Source organism: Lepisosteus oculatus, chromosome 4, assembly GCF_040954835.1.
Source record: "Lepisosteus oculatus isolate fLepOcu1 chromosome 4, fLepOcu1.hap2, whole genome shotgun sequence".
Lineage (NCBI taxonomy): Eukaryota > Metazoa > Chordata > Actinopteri > Semionotiformes > Lepisosteidae > Lepisosteus > Lepisosteus oculatus.
In genome coordinates, this window is record NC_090699.1 from 9,320,963 (window position 1) to 9,337,840 (window position 16,878).

The 16,878-nt window shown below is 45.3% G+C and overlaps 1 protein-coding gene across 2 annotated transcripts in view; it reads right to left on the minus strand.

Moving 5' to 3' along the window:
- Positions 1 to 11,537, minus strand: part of LOC102693944 (proliferation and apoptosis adaptor protein 15) — a 59,387-nt gene extending 47,850 nt beyond the window's left edge. Inside the window, exon 1 of one of the 2 annotated variants that reach the window (XM_069188587.1) lies at positions 10,990 to 11,537. The gene's annotated coding sequence lies outside the window, so the exon portion shown is untranslated. The remainder of the gene's footprint in view (positions 1 to 10,989) is intronic. The other variant, XM_069188585.1, reaches the window with a different exon arrangement.
- Between the last annotated feature and the right edge of the window lie 5,341 nt (positions 11,538 to 16,878).

A 16,878-nucleotide genomic window follows, 5' to 3' on the forward strand; every position in this document is an offset into this window, starting at 1 on the left:
TCCTCAAGCGCTTCTGCAACTCTCCTTTATCTTCCTTGGTCTTCCTTGGCCTTGCCGTGATTTCTAGCAGCGATCCCGTGGCCCAGAGCCCACCTGTTTGTGCATTGTAATGCTAATCCCTCTTTGACCATTTAAGAAAAGATCTAATTCATACAGTACATACTCTTGAGCCCCTCCATTTTTGCCCAGGTGTGCTCTGTATTTAAGACATATATTTCTCCAGTTTGTAATGCACGATCTGCCTATCTACCGATCCATTTTATTCCCATTCTTCTTCTGCAGGCTATCAGCATCAACATTTTCACACACAGAACCACTGTGTGTGTGTGTAGCGTCACAACCTCCAGGAGGGGCTTCCTCTCACGTCTCTGAAGGTTGTTGGAAAACAAGAGCTATTGACCTCCCAGTCCCCATCCCCACCCCAACCCCAACCCAGCACCATCCGATCAATATTTTCAGCCAGGGAGGTAATAAAAAAAGAATTCCCAAATTAGGAGTTTATGAAGACGTCTCCCTACGGGACTCCTAGTGTTAGGACTTATTGAAAAGCGCGAATAAGAGGTCAACTGAAGAGCTTGGCAGCCTTCCTCCCCCGGGTCGAAGAGAAACAGAGTTTCTTGTATGTCCAGATGCCTGTTTTTGCCCATGTGTTGCCCAGTCTCTTTTAGGTGTTTTTTCTGCGCTTTGGCAGACTTTCAGCTTTAAAAGAGCTATGAAGCACTGACTGAATTTCCCCTTTTGACAAATGGAAACTCCCCGAGACAGATCAGGGAGGCACAGTTCAAATTCTCATTTACCTCTTAGCATCTGATAAGCATGTTTCACAAGCAGGACACATTGCACTCCCCGTGTGTTACCGTGTGTGTGCACACACCTCACTCAGACACCGAATCACTTCCATTTGCCTCTTGTATTCTCCGGCTTTGATGCTGATGCCTTCCCTCTTTCGCTTGCTGTGGCTTCAGTTTGAAATAGTTTTTCAAGCCACTTTCCAAAGATTAAAAGAACCGAAGGTCTTTCAGAGACCTTGGAGAGGCTCAGATGACTCGCACTCGAAAATGTGGAGAGAGATGAATAAAGTCAACCCAAAGCTCTAAGAACAAAGGGGATTTTCCCAAGGAAAACGGGCCATTCAGACCCCCATCAGTGCTCTCTCTTTTTCCCGGCACTTCAAATCGTCTTTTGTTTTTAATTCTGGCCCCTGCAGTCCACCCAGATCTGCTCGTTCTCTTTCCGATGTCACTCCAAATGATCAATATAAAATGATAACTAGCCACATTTTTCTTAACTTCATTAAGACTCTGTTTCATGATGTTTTGTTTTTCTTAAGTAGTTAAGAAATGCAGGACACCTGCCTCTACAACCATATTGAATCTACAGAAGACGAACTTCGATCCATCTGTTTTCAATAACCGCAGAGTCCAATACCGGCTCTTGGAAGGCAGGGGGCGCTAGGCAGGTTAGGCCCTGAATGGGACTCCTCACACATCTCTGGCACAGGGGTTAGTATTGCTGCCTGCCATACAGGCAGCAGGTGACCACAGGTGGATCATGCCTAGTCCACTCAGAAAGCAAGAATCGAACCCAGGATCAGAGCTCTCGGAAGTGCTAAAGCACTGCGCCAGCACTGAAGTCAACTTAAAACATTACTCTAGGCAGCTGGGACCTCTGATGGACAGGACATCAACAGACACAGAGGAATCTCCAAGACCAGGCCAGGAGAATCTTCCTATAAGCCAGTGATCCTCACTCCTAATCCATGTGCAGGTTTTCACCCCAGCACAGACTTTCAGAAAGCAAGATGACTCAGGTGGCTCAATCTAGTTCAGCACCTTGATAATCTAAAATCCATTCATAACAGCAAATGAATAAAGTTCCACCCATCCATTATTCCAATTCAGGATAGCAAGAAAGCTGGAGACTATCCCAGCAAGCACTGGGCACAAGTCAGGGTACACCCAGGATAGGAAGCCAGTCCACTGCAGGGCACACACAGACCCACACACACTCAAACCAGGGTCAATTTTCCTGGAAGCCAATTCACCTACCATCATGTCTTTGGACTGTGGGAAGAAACCGGGGCACCTGGAGGAAACCCACACAGACAAGGGGAGAACATACAAACTCCAAAAAGATAGCATCCCTGGTCCAATATTTAACCAAAGGGCCCCAGCACAGTGAGGCAATGTCACGATCATAATCCCTCCTCTTAAGGGCGCTCCGGCTCTTTCACATTTTAGTTGATTGTGTGCACCTGCCTCCTATCCAGCCCCTCCTCATTTAAGCCTGGTGCTCACACTATTCCTGGCTCAGCATTGGGAGATGGTCCAGGAGTGACCCAACGGCATAGGCTTCACCACGTCGCCCTGACCGTCTGGCTCCGGGGCTCGGAGTGCCTGGCCTTGTTATCCCGTGTTTATTCCCCATCTCTGCAGCAGATCCCGTTCCGGTTTTTAAACCTTGTCTTGTTTTGTCTTGGATGGATCACCCGGCTTTGGACTTTTGGACTTCTCCCTGGACTCCTCAGGACTAGTTCACCATGGCCACCCCCGAGCCCCAGTGCACAGTCATCACGCCTCCCTGTTCGTCAACCCACCCAGATCCTCATCGTCTGCTCCCCGTGTCCATTTACTTCCGGATTATACCGCCTGCACAGGGTCCTGACCAACGCATCGTTACAGGCAACCATACGAACCCCTGTGCCATCATACCGCCCCTTAAAGTTATATTATAGTTTGAAAAGCAATTCAAGATATACATTGTAAATCTCAGCTGGAAAGCAAGGCACAGAAACAAAGCACCTAATGATTTACAAATTAGATGAAATCAGAAAGTGAGAATTACAGAGGCGGAACGTGCCATTGCTGTGAGGAATGTGAGAGGTGCCTTGGTCACCTGGTGAGACATACTGTACTAGTGTAACAATCAAACTTGAGAGCTGTTGAATTGAGATAAGATAAGATCACTTTATTGGCCATACACAATTTCTTGTATTAGGAATTTGTCTTTTCGCAGGCACCCATGGAGCAGTTGGGGTTAAGGGCCTTGCTCAGGAGCCCAACGAAGTAGGATTCCTGTGCTGGCCGCAGGATTCAAACTGGCAACCGTCTTGCCACAGGCACAGACCCTTAGCAAAGATGAAGAGGTAAGTGGGAAAAATTTATTTTTGCTATTACAGTGAGTGTTATGGATTAGGACAGACAACAGAAATTAGATTCGAAAACTTAAGGGTAAGCAAGTCTTAAATGAAAACATTGTAGAAACTATAAATTAACCATACTGCTCAACGCCCACTGCTCCCCTAGGCGAAATATAACTTTTTGTTTTCCTACACTTTAAAATCATGGCAGCAATTATCAGGTTTTATTGTTTCACTAGGTAACCCCTGGCAACTGGAAATCACATTAGCTCCTCACTTAAGTGACTTCAATCCTGTCGAACTTGGGGACGCAAGAATTCACCAATCTTAAACACCTGGACAAAGAGAAATGTCCCCGTCTGGCATATCCGTTTTTCAAACGCCTTTCCCCGACGAGCTTTATCACAAAACCTGGGCCTCTCACCCTCCGCACCAGAGAGCCAACACAGTCTGGGTGACGCGCTTCTCTTTCACGCAAGAGCACACGATCCGGCAGACGGAGTATGAAAATGGAAAAGATGCTGTTGCTTGGAAGGTTCATGGGTGCGTCTTTGAAGACTTAAACTTGCGGACTCCCGACTTTCTGAGCAAATTCAAAATACTTATAATGATTATTAGAAATTTTAACGCTGAATTAGTGCGAATGGAAGGGATTTGGCTATTTCTCCTTTGCCTCGGGCCGAAACATTGACAATTTCTTCAGTCTCGGAAATAGAAAACCTGTATTTCATGTTATTAATATCCCAAACAAAATCGCAAAACATGAATCTGATTGTCTCATCGAGTACACGATGTGAATTGAAAATGTAATTCGCTGTTATACTGTACGTGTATGTTAGTAACTCTTTAAGAAATCGAATACTTTAGGTGTTATATAGAAACAACGAGACAAAATCCCAAATCCTTTGAGAGGAAGAAGAACGAAAGAGCAGATGAAAACACGGCAACAACACAGACACTGGCCTATTTTTTTGTTTGTACAGCAGGACAGAAGAAGGCTGTGTTAAGAGTCGTTTTGAAACGCAATCACGTCCCGGCAAAAAAAAAAAGCAAATCGAATCAACTTGTATCAAATCAAATTACACTAAGCACGACATTTTATTTGAGAGAAAGAAAGTGGATTAAATGCTAAACGGTGCTGGCACGCCTGAGCATACTAAGCATGCAGACGGCCCTCGAATCACCTCTTTACATTTCCCAGCCCGGCAAGATGCGTTTAATACGTCATTTTAGATAACGTGAAAAACCCGCTAGGCTTCTCATCTGACAGGGCAGTTTGTTTTTTCTATTTAATTGGCCAAGAACCCAGGCACTGGAGGAAAAAAAAAAAAAAAACAAGTCTGGGATTCTATTTGATCTTTTCATAGGGACAGAAAATAGGTTATAAACGCCATCAAGGACGCAGCTAACTGATCCAGGCTCCTCATCCAGCTGTGTCTTCAGCGAAGCCAGGGTATGGGCTTCAGCTTCATGCCTGGGCAGCTTGTTCCACACTCCCACCACCATCGGTGTAAAGAAGACCTCCTGCCCTAGTTGGAAGATCTCATTCAACTGTTTTTCAAAAGATGCCAGGGTGTTTATTGGCTTCAACAACTTGGCCAAATAGATTGTCCCAGACCTCTTCGACCTCTTATACTGTATATAAAAGTGCCCCCTGTTCTTATTCTTTCCTATAAAACATCCTGATTTTAGAGAACAAAAGATTCATAAATATAAGATTCCTTTAAGAATGAGAAACCTATCCATTCTTCAGACTGTATATATATAATGAGATTTTACCTTTATATTTTCTTGTATATTCTTTCTTGTTTGTCCAGCACAAACACCAAAAAAGCCCTTAAGACTGATGACAGGAAATGACCAGTAGATGTATACAGTCCCCACACCGGAGTATTTTCTCAATGGATAAAGAGGGTGTGGCACGCCATGCTTTTGGCTTCCCAGAGACAATTGCTGGAAATAAGCATTCACAAACACATTTTCAATGGTGTCTTTGTTTGCCAGAAGGACACTAAAACATCTTAAAGCTACTCTACAAAAAATGAATAATGTTCTTGATTTTTGTCACAATTTACTCATTTGCTCACCCAATTTCCCTTTGAGCAGTTTAGAAATATACTACTCTAACCCTCCCCAGACCTATTTATGAATGCATTTTAAGAAGCAGAAGGTTATGCCTAGGACCAAGTCTCAAGAAACAGAAACCCTCCCCAGACCTATTTATGAAAGCATTTTAAGAAGCAGAAGGATATGCCTAAGAACAGGTCTTGAGAAGCCTTCAGCGCCTGGTTATGCCTAAGAACAGGTCTTGAGAAGCCGAGAGTGCTTGTTTAATCCTATGAACAGGTCTTGAGAAGCCGACAGCGCTTGGCTATGTCTATGAACAGGTCTTGAGAAGCCGACAGCGCTTGGTTATGCCGAAGAACAGGTCTTGAGAAGCCGACAGCACTTGGTTCTGCTTAGGAGCAGGTCTTGAGAAGCTGATAGCGCTTGGTTCTGCTTAGGAGCAGGTCTTGAGAAGCCGACAGCGCTTGGTTCTGCTTAGGAGCAGGTCTTGAGTGTTTGGGAAGCAGGCAGTGCTTGGTTATGCTTAGGAACTGTGAAGCAGACAGTGCTTGGTTCGCTGTGTGTCACTTCCATATTCACTTAAAATTGAGGGCGATGCATCATCGATGCCTATCCATCACATTAGCACCTCAGTTAAAAACCTTGCTCTTAACCATCCGTTCCTATACCATGAGATCAGTTAAATGTATGATTGTGCCAAATATGATTTGCCTATTAAGAACAAGTTGTGCATTTTGGGTTGAGCTCAATGGCCAAGATTTAAAAATAGACAAAGGATGATTCCCCTTCTGAAACTGTCTGCTGACTCAGGCTCTTTCATTTCTTTCTGCAAACCAGCAGAGGATCCACTTCCTTAATGTCGTTCTTCATTTTGAACACAGTAAGTGTTACTGCAAGTGCCAGTCATCACTGGGCCACTATTAGCCCCTGTATATCACAGTTATGCCACTGTGGTTCCAAATCTTGTCGATGTCTATGCTGACATGCAGTGACCAATTTTGTAAATCACCAAGCATTTAAAAATATGAAACCACAACCCTCACCATAACAGACTGATCTATGTCTCTTTCTCAGTCTCTTAACATTACAGTGCTTGTTTGTGGAGCCCATCCTGATACCACAGGACCCAAAAGCAGGACTACACCTCAGACAGAATACCAGTCCATTGCAGGACACGTATATGTGCACTTACTGAGCAATTTAGTGATGCCTTCGGGCACAGCAATGATGTCGCTGGAGTATAGGAAGAAACCACAGACCGTGGTCAAAATTCACACAAAAAACATCCCAAGCCAGAACTGATTCTAGGACCTAAGACAGTGTTAACTGCCCCCCCACCTCATCAGTGCTCCAGTACTGAAATCTAGCACAGCCCTGCAGAAGAGTCAGCTTCTGAGCAAGAGAGAAAGGGTGATCATATCTGTCACGTCTGTCCACAATTGTCAATTGTCAGTGGATTGTTTTTCCTCTCCACTCTGTGTGTGCTCTAAACTGGCAAAGGGTACCCCTTATTTTCCTAGAAGGACCACACCAATCCCTTACGTTGCCCGAATCTGAAGCTGTGATGATGTCTTGAGACTGAGACTGAGACTGGGAAAACTGCCTGCAGGCTTGCACGGTGGACTGTGACACTGGAGATGACATCAACACACTGCACAAACACAGGGCCTTCCTGGTGCCTGATTCCTCCGCTCTGCCAGTCCCTATTGTCAAGGGCCGATCTTGAAAGCACGAGGCTTGTAAATTTTATATTTTCCTTTTGACAAAGGCAGAAGAGAAGGGTGGTGGGGGGCTGATGCAGGGAAGAAGGAGTGAAGAAATATTACCATTATCCTCTGGTTGTCCGGACTGACTCACAACTTTATCTGCTACCCTGCTGGGATGTAGCTGATCCAGACCAGGACAAGATCGTTTCTCATGTGCTACAGCTGACCATCGGAACAGGATCCTACACGTTACAGCTATGATAATAGTGTCTCTGCGTACTGAACACCCACCCACTCCCAGCAGGGAATAAAACGGTCCATTTTCCCACGGATGTGATCATACTGTATGTATGTGCAGTAAGTGCAGTGGGAAAGCACGAAAAAATCCATTATTTCAGTCCAATAAAGCCTCTTGGGCAACATGATTATGCAGTGGTTAACATTGCTGCCTCACAGCGCTAGGGTCCTGGGCTCAGTGCCAGTTCCAGACCCGGGGTGCTATCTGTGTGGAGTTTGCATGTTCCCCCCATGTTTGTGTGGGTTTCCTCCAGCTGCCCTGGCTTCTTCCCACAGTCCAAAGGCATAGGGGTGAGTTCAATGGCTCTGGTGTGAGTGTATGCATGTTTATGTCCTGTGAGTCTGTGTCCTGTGATGGACTGGTGTCCCATCCAGGGTGTACCCTGCCTTGTGCCCATTGCTTGCCAGGATAGGCTCTGGCTCCCCTGAGACCCTGAATTGGATAAAGCAGTTCAAGAATAATGGATAAATGAAGCCTGTTATTATCCCATTATTCTAACTGCGTTTAAGCTTTATAAGTATGGTATCTGGGGGCTATCCACTGGCTCTGAAGTGGTGCAGCATATTGTACTGTGTACAGTATATTGCTGATATGGCTCCAGAGGGGTCAGAGGTGTCTCCGTGAACAGCAGAGCAGGCGAGCTGCTCACTTTGTGGACTGAGGGGTAGGTGAGTGCAGAGTGAGATCACGCTGTACACAATGCTGTGGTTACAGAGAGTGTTGCCCACAAGCCACATGGGTGTAGTTATAGCTGTACTAAACTGACAGGTTATTATCATTCGTGACTGGGCTGATGCTTTTATCCACAGAGAGTTGCAGAGTTTACAGTGACCTGTTTTGTTAACCTATACAGTTGTGACTTCCATTTATAGAGCCGGAGTGGCTGGAGGGACCTGGATGAAATATCAGGATCGGGGGACGAAGGGATCCACCCACAGGGCTTGCAGTCAGGAATCTGGATCCCAAACTGCCGCTGTTTCCAGAACACAGCCGGTAGCTGTCTGATTACCTTGAAATGGAAGATCTCCCTTTGCAGAGTGGAGAAACTCCATGCTGTCTGTGTGAAAGGGAGAGGGCCTCCCATTTGTGGCAGAAATGTGGCTGGTTTTATTCATTTTCAAGGCCGAGGCCTTAATCCCACTGATTCTCAAACACCATAGCTTCCTTTGGCATCTGAGCCACACCCTGTAGAGGACTCAGCTACACTGTCAGTGATGATCAGGATGGCTCCACCTAGTGGTCTCCCGGGGATTGTCTCTGTACAGCCTGAACGGACTGTAACTGCTGACCCTACAGCCTGCTCTGGCTTTGCACTGTCCAGTTGCTGTGCTATTATTCCACAGCACCATGCATCAATCCACCCTTCGCTGGGAAGCTGCTGATTGCTGCTGAAAGTCACAACAAGCAGCAGCTTATTCCCTGCGATCTCAGTGTGAAACTCCCCTGCAGTGCACTGCAGGCCATAGACACTCAGGGGCAGTTTAAGGACAGTGATTCACCTAGCCAGGCAGCTGGGGTGCGAGGAAACTAGAGCAACCAGAAAACGCCCATGCGAGCACAGGTGAGAGCATGCAAACTGAAGGTGCCCCCAACTGAAATCAACTCCACGACACACGAATTTTATGCCACACTTGTGCAAACCCCTCTATACTAAAGTATGTTACTTCATGTACTCTTTACATTGTATTACTTAGTGCATTTTAATACAGAGAGGACCTCTCAAAGAAAGCCCAGTCAGTAAGGTATGGGGCAAATGAGTGGCACTGCTCATCAATAATACATACTGTATATTAAGGATATCTGTGCAAGGCTGAATATATCATTCCCAAAACAGTACAGTAAGCTACACCTGGGTGTGACAGCACCAAGAAGATAAAAAAAATCCAGATTGTTTTGAAGGCCCTACTAAATTATATAACAATTCACCATAGTAACAATTGTATGGTAATATAATAATAATGTTTCTTTATTAGCCCTGTACAATTTCTTGCAGTAGGAATTTGTCTTTTCACATACCCCAGCTTTTCTCCATGGAGACACAGACACAGAGACAGGGAGAGAAGCTTGGGGTCAGAGCGCAGGGTCAGCCATTGTACAGTGCCCCTGGAGCAGTTAGGGTTAAGGGCCTTGCTCAGGGGCCCAACGGAGTAGGATTCCTCTGCCGGCCACAGGATTTGAACCGGCAACCTTCCAGTCACAGGGGCAGATCCTTAGCCTCAGAGCCACCACTCCGCCCTACCACATTGTAGTACCAGCATGAGCAAATACGTGATTTTTACGAAGTGGAGCACAACACGGTAATTCTGTTTTACTAAAGTCTCAGTACTCCCCTACATTACAGTACATGTTACAGCTGAGCGTGGAATAGTTCGCAACTGTCAAACAATAGCACCGCTGTATCAGGTTTTACCAAGACACGGGAAGGTGATACAGTAGGTCTGGTACTGTTTCACCTGGGCATAAGCACAATCGCTGACTACGGGGAAAAGGGCGACACCCGGGCAGCCTGGCTTGGCTCGGATGTGAACAGAGGGAGGAAACTGGCATCAACAGTAAACGCACCGCGGCACCAGCTGATAGACCGTCGTACTTGAGTCAGGAGAGTAACCTGGAAAAACAAATTAGCGAGAAGGCACTTCACCGACTCCCCAAAGAACTGGTTTTATTGCCTCGCTATAACTATTAAATGCCGCCATCATCTTGTTTAGAAAAGAAAAGAAGTTTTAACGGTCCGTTTGCTCCAAGCGTTGGTCCAAACTCGGATGTCATTATACTTCGAATAAAAACGTAAGCTGGGTAACTGACGGTCTCCGTCGCCTCGTGTCTTAATTTATGACTTACTTAAGATAATCGATACAAAAAATAAGTAAGAAACAACTCGCACGGTGGGGTGGCTGTTACATTCACCGAACGGAAGTTATTTTACTGTTCATTTTTTTAACTAAGCCCATGTCTATACGGGGTTAATGGTGAACTTACGTTTTAAAAAGAATAAGTTATTAAAAGAATAAGAATTATTAAGAATAATAAAGTTGCCTCTTTTTTTTCTGTTTGCACATCACATTCTTAAGGTACATGTCAACCGCTAGGATGGTCATATTTAAGCACGTTTAAAAGGCCGTCTCACCCATAAGGTGCCATTCAATTGTATGGAGAAAATAGGTCAGAGATTGATGGGCTGTTTATGCAGAATACTGATGCCAGTGGAAGCCGTTTGTTTTGCGTCTGCAGGCACGACATTTTCCAGACACTGATTTGTATAAATATGTTAATTATTTATTTAGCTTACATCCAGATGCATCGGAACGACTGGAAACTAATTCTGTCGTTTTGTAGTGGGAGGTACTGTACATTGAAAGGCGTTGGTATGTACAGTGAGCCGGATACAGGCTGCTCTAGAGCAAGTTTCACGATGACTGTTGTGGTTGTGTTTTCTAAGGGGAGTGTTGAAGATGGAGGCATTGAGAAAATAAAGAAAATCTCGGGTAGATTCCAGTTCAAGACGATGTCATCCGAGCTCTTTTCTTATTATTTACCATGTGGTCTCGATTAGTTGGCAGCAGCTCGAATATATACCTACTGTTTTCTGCGCAAACGGGACCAAAGTAAGACTGGCCGTAGATAACGCATGATTTGGGGTTTTGAGACTGTTTGCAGCGGAATTCCTGGTGTCTTTCATTCAGCAAGAACAAAAGAGAGCGTAAACAAATGAACGCGTGAGCCCAAAACAAGTGGTAACCAAGCGAAGGAAACAGAGGTGAAAAGAGATGAATACATACGTAATGAGAAATAAGAGTGTTTTCGCACTTACTCCGTGCGGGCGAGTCGCTTAAGTCAGCCGGGGACGGGAAGATGCTTTTTCTGCCTTTCGGGGTAAGAGGGTGAAAGTTGGCGATTTCCAGCTGCTTCTGGGGGCTTGGCAAGCAATCCGTTTGCAAGTCCGCTCGTCCCTCCTGGCTTCGGCTTTAACGGTATCGATCTGCTTTTGCCGATGTATCGGATTTGGTTTCAGCGCTACGAACGTCCACTCTGGGTCGTCTAACCGGCTTCTCTATGGAAACGCCTTTTTTTCCCCTTCCTCCTCGGAGCCCTGTCTGACTCTGGCTCTACACAGACACACACATCCACACACACATTTTTTGAAGCTGATGTCACACGTTATCCGGTCAGCAAATCCCTCCTCCTTCTCATTTCTCCCTCTCTCTCTCCCTGATTCTTTTCTCCTCTGTAAACGCCGGTCAGTGTGTGCAGGGTATGTTAAAGCAAGGGGGAGAGAGGATATTTCACTGTACTTCGTCCCGGCTGGTCTCGCTATTTGGACGAGCTTCACGTTGTTGAACGACAGAAGGTCTTTAGGAATGTGACATCGGTCTGTTCTGCTCGCCGGCCCCCGAAGCCCGTTTTGTAACGACAGGGAGAAGGGGAGTCAAGGATCGCTGCTGTACTGTGTTATACAATCGCATATTGCACGATGCAGGTTACATCTGTACAAAACAAAAATTCAGACCTCCCAAGTACTCACTACATCCCAGCTAGTACAGGAGAGTCGTTTCGTCTAAGATTCATTTTCTTAGTTACTACTGTCCAACTAGGAATGAACGAAATCTAATATCGAATTTTCACCGCAAAAAAATGCTTTCTGCCTGTGTTGTTGATGATTCCGTTCAAGTCTGCGCTCTCCCCCAACACAAACTTGCAAAGTCATCCTTTATAAACACATTCCGTACTTCACGTCGCTGGTCTTTTCTTTGATTACATGGCCAGATTCACGCTTTGCCTTTCGTATGTCAAACGCTGTGCAAAGGAGTGCCCCAGTCACGTTTGGCATCAGTAAGCCTCGTTCATTAAAAAAAAAGTTAAAAGGAGATGGATCCGTCAGCATGACTCATAGAAAAAAAAACCCTTGCAATTTCACTGACCTTGACCACATTTTTAATCTCATTCACGATCCTTTGCCATGACACAAGCGGCAATGAATAACTATGACACTGGTTCTATAAAAGGCATAATATTTCGGCACAAACACGGTGGCATAGTGCAGAAGACATGGGCACTCTGGGTACAGGCAGCCTCAGTGAACAGCTGAATGGTTTTGGTCAGTAACACCTGCCCAGCGGTGCCGGGCCTGTTGTCACGCCGCTGACGTCATTATTCGCGGCTTTGACGTGCTGTGGGTGGTTCTCCCGCCTAGCCGCCTCGACCCCTTTCTCGCTCACGCATGTCCATCCCGTTTTCTTGAATGAATAGAGACCACTCCAGTCCTTGTGTACCTGCCTGTTTGAGAAGTACCGTTCAAATTGTGACTGCCCTGCATAAAACATTGCTGATGTGACTACGTGTCCAGGCAATGACTTCAATCAAGTCATTAAGGTCTGAGATGGGCTGACAATCAGAAAAAAAATATAACACTGCAGCAGTTCTATATTGGGTGGCCTGATGTCACAGTGGTTACGATTGCTGCTTTGCATCACTGTGTGGTGTTTTGATGTTTTCCCCTTGTTTGCATGGGTTTCTTTTGGGATCTCCGGTTTCCTCCCACAGTCCAGTGACATACTGGTAGGTTAATTGGCTTCTGGAAAAATTGACCCTTGGAGTGAATGTGTGTGTGATGATGTGTGTGTCTGTGTGTGCCCTGTGATGGACCGGCGTCCTGTCCAGGGTGTACCCTGCCTTGTGACTGATGCTTGCTGGGATAGACTCCAACTCACCTGCAAATTTGCAACCTGCAAATTTGGATGAAGCAGTTGGATGGATGGATATATATCTCTTCCAGTAGTTCTTGGCACGAGGGAAATTCACATTGCTGGCTGCAATGTTGGCAAACCAGTAGGTGGTGCTCTTCTCACTTTGCTGAATCACTGTGCGAGCAGAACAATGAACCTCATTGCGTTGTGTTTCAGATAAGATCCTAGGGAACTGACGTTATTCAAATCTCAACTTATCTATTTGAATGACAGTGTTTGTTATTGTTCTATAGCTGCTTGTTAATATAATATTGTTATGAACAGATGTTCATCATCCAGGTGGTGCTACACATAGCTGGGTGGAGGGGAGTCCCCATTCCCTGTAAATCAATTTGAATGGAGTTTCCAGAAAAGTGCTATATTAGTGTAAAGATTATTATTATTATTATTTATCACCCGATCTTACCTATTCATCAAAGATGTCCAAGTGCAACACATAATTGTTTTCCCTGTGGTTTATTAGATCAATCCAGCTGGCTTAAGGGTGTCTTGTATTGCATTGTAGACGAGTCTATAAAGTAAACAGAAGAAGTAACCAGTGTTGTCCAGATAAAGCAGAAGGGCTAGAATAAGAACATAAGAAAGCTTCCAAAAACAAGGTGTCTGTTATACCCATTGAGCTTGGTTGCTCATAACCTAATGCCAATAGAATCAAGAGCAGCTGCTTATTAAAGGATCCTACAGAAGTGGTTGAATCAACGTAGCCAGGCAGCTTGTTCCCTATACCCACCACCCTTTGTGTAAAGATGCACCCTTTGTTCTCAGTCCTAATTACCACTGTCCTCCCAACTACCCCTTGCGGTTTGGGGGTCCACAATATATTGCACCTGTGATGGGTTGGAGTCTTGTCTAGCGTGTGTACCCCACTTTGCCACAATAGGCCCCAGCTCCCCCTCGACCCTGTATTTGATGTAGTGGTTAGAAAATGCAGGGATGGATTTATTGCTCAGCAAGGAAGGCTAAAGAGGCTCAATACCTTTATTCTGCCCCTGAGGGACAATCTGCAGGGCCCCAGAATTCCTGTACTCCCTTCTCTCTTCATTGAGCTGTTCCCAGGGCAGGAAATACCCTCTCTGGAACTCCACCACCAGATTGAGCCCAACAGTCAGGCTGCAGTCTCAGTCAGGTGCCTAGGTCCTAGTGCTGCCATGCTGTGTCTGAATCACATTAGGATCTCAACTTTGTTTTGCACTTCCTTTCATTCAAATTCTAGTTCTAATCTGTGGACGGAGACAGAAATATTTGGCCAGAGGCAGGAGTGGCAGCCTTTACAATAGAAAGCTCTGTGTTTACTGCTCTGTGTTTACTGCAGTTGAATGGGAGAGGAAATAAAAATGAGGACACGAGTAACAAGCAACTTGTGATCAGAGATCACAAGTTTGACTATTTTTAGGAAACGGCAGTGCGGTGCTATGACGAACAGGAACAAACTGCTAAGAGAACCAAAACAAGAGAGAAAGCGAAAGATTCCTCAGAACACACAAAAATTCAGAACTGCCAAATCCCACGAAACCGGCTCTTTCTGAACTTCCCAACTGCCTGATAAACTAGCAACAGACAGTTTCAATCTCCTTTTTTTACTCCATTTTTCCCTTTCACATTTGCATCAGAATGGAAATCATTTCCACTAATTGCTCCCCTCATTAACGCCATGAGCCCGGGAACCTTCTTGAAAAGACGGAGACATGAGAGGGAAACAAAATCGCAAAGTCATATTCATTCCTTATCAATTCAGCCTCCTCGTCTCCCCTGCTTTTCATTCTGCGTTTGAATTGCAGAGCTATTCAGCCACTCAAGTCATAGAGACCTGCAATCTGGTCGCTTTTGTCTTAATTTTGGTGAGTAATGTGTGGCTTTTGGAAAGACTAAGAAAATAAAAATCCCAAGAGAGAGAAATTAAAATGGAAATAACAAAATGAGTCAATCCTATTCATCCCTCTCCTCATCCCCAAAGCACTTTAACCCTGCTAGAGCTGGAAAGAGAGAGGAATACTAATCAATAGATTTACGGCTGGTTTAGACACTCTGGGCTGATAACAACGTGTGATGCCCAGAGGGAGCAGGGAGGAGTAGACCAGTGGTCATTACTTCTCACTTTAATCCCTGAGTTAACAAACCCCTTGCCTACTTCTCTCTTCTACAATACATACAGAGTTAGAAAGGAAGCTGTGTCAGACGTCCAGAGGAAGTCCAGTGGGAACTCAATTTACAGAGGACAGCTGTAGAGATTTAGTGGATGTGGAAAATACCTGATAAGTCAACAACAATATCAATACTGCGAAACCTTTCACCTCTAAGGCATAAACAGACGTACAGATTTGTCCTTGTACACTCAGTGATCTGTGAATCTGTTGTGTGTGTGTGCTCTCCACATAATTGCATTGATTCATCATGAATTTTAGTTGCGTTCTTCCCACGGAAGTCATTAGCATTACTACCACAGCATTAATTACACACCTGCACTGTTTCAACAATTACAAGCCCTGTTAAACACAATACATCAAGCCGAGGCATGAACCCGTTAGCGTTAAATTGCACACTGAAGGAATAGATACCTCTGCCGATTTACCGGTGACCTCCTGAACTGAATTCATGATGTGGGAACTTATGACAACAGAATAGAAAAATGGCTCAAATTGTTCTGCTGAAACAAGACAGGGCCATAAAGAAGTCCAGCACCCTGGACTCGTAACTCAGGGGTCTAGCCGTACACAAGACTGCCGCCCGGGTGGAGCGCTCTGAAGTCCTGCTCCGGGGGGCACAAGTGGGTTTGACTCCACAAGAAATCACAGTCCCCAAGGGCAATGAAGATAAGATAAGCTACAATCACTGTATTAGCCATATACATTTTCTTGCATTAAGAATTTGTCTTTTCACATACCCTAGCTTGCTCTCCAGGAGACGCACAGATGGGGAGAGAGGAGCTTTGGGTCAGAGGGCAGGGTCAGCCATTTATACAGCTAAGGGGCACAACAGAGTAGGATTCCTCTGCCAGCTGCAGGATTTGAACCAGCAACCTTCAAGCCACAGATCCTTAGCTACAGTGCCACCACTCTGCCCCAAAAGCCGAGCACAGTGCGGGCTCTAGGAATTCAGAGATTACTAGAGACAAGGCAAGCTACGACTGTGTCTGGCTGTAGCAGCTGGACTTCAGAGCTAGCCTTAGTTACTTCCATCCCTCCATTTTCTAACCAGTGCAGGGTCTCGGGGGAGATGAAGCCTAACCCAGCAAGCAATGGGAGCAAGGTGGGATACTCCCTGGATGTCAGTCCATCACAGGGCACACACAGATACAGACACGCTCACACTCACACCACGGCCAATTTTCCCAGAAGCATGTCTTTGGACTGTGGCAGAAACTGTGGCACCTATAGCAAACCCATGCAGACACAGGGAGAACATACTTTACAAACTCCAGGCAGATAACACACCAAATTTAGAACAGAACCCAGGACCCCAGTGCTGCAATTCAGCAATGCTTACCACTGCTCCACTGTGCAGCCCAATTACTTCCAGTTTCTGTTAAAATAAAGGGCAATTACCACGTAGTCTAAATTTCAGACTACCTCTTTTTTTCTGCTTTTCTCCTCACAACCCTATACAGCTGCTCAGGTTCAATATAAACCTGAAAGACAAATGGGGTTGACTTAAGATTTTAGCTTTTGGCTGATTTTCCTTGGGCTCCCATCCTGATATTCGGTAGATCTGCAAAGAGAATTAATGGTGACAAAAAATAATTGTGCCTACAAACGCTTAAGTCTCTTTTAGAGATTCTTAGTGAGACAGGAAAAGGAACGTTGAGAATTGACCTCGATGACCTTTCTTGTGGGAGAGGGAGTCACTACTGTATTTCTAAACCCATAATGGGACAGGCTGGCACCCCAGTGATGGAGGAGAGATTACAGAGCTGACCGAAGAAAGGAA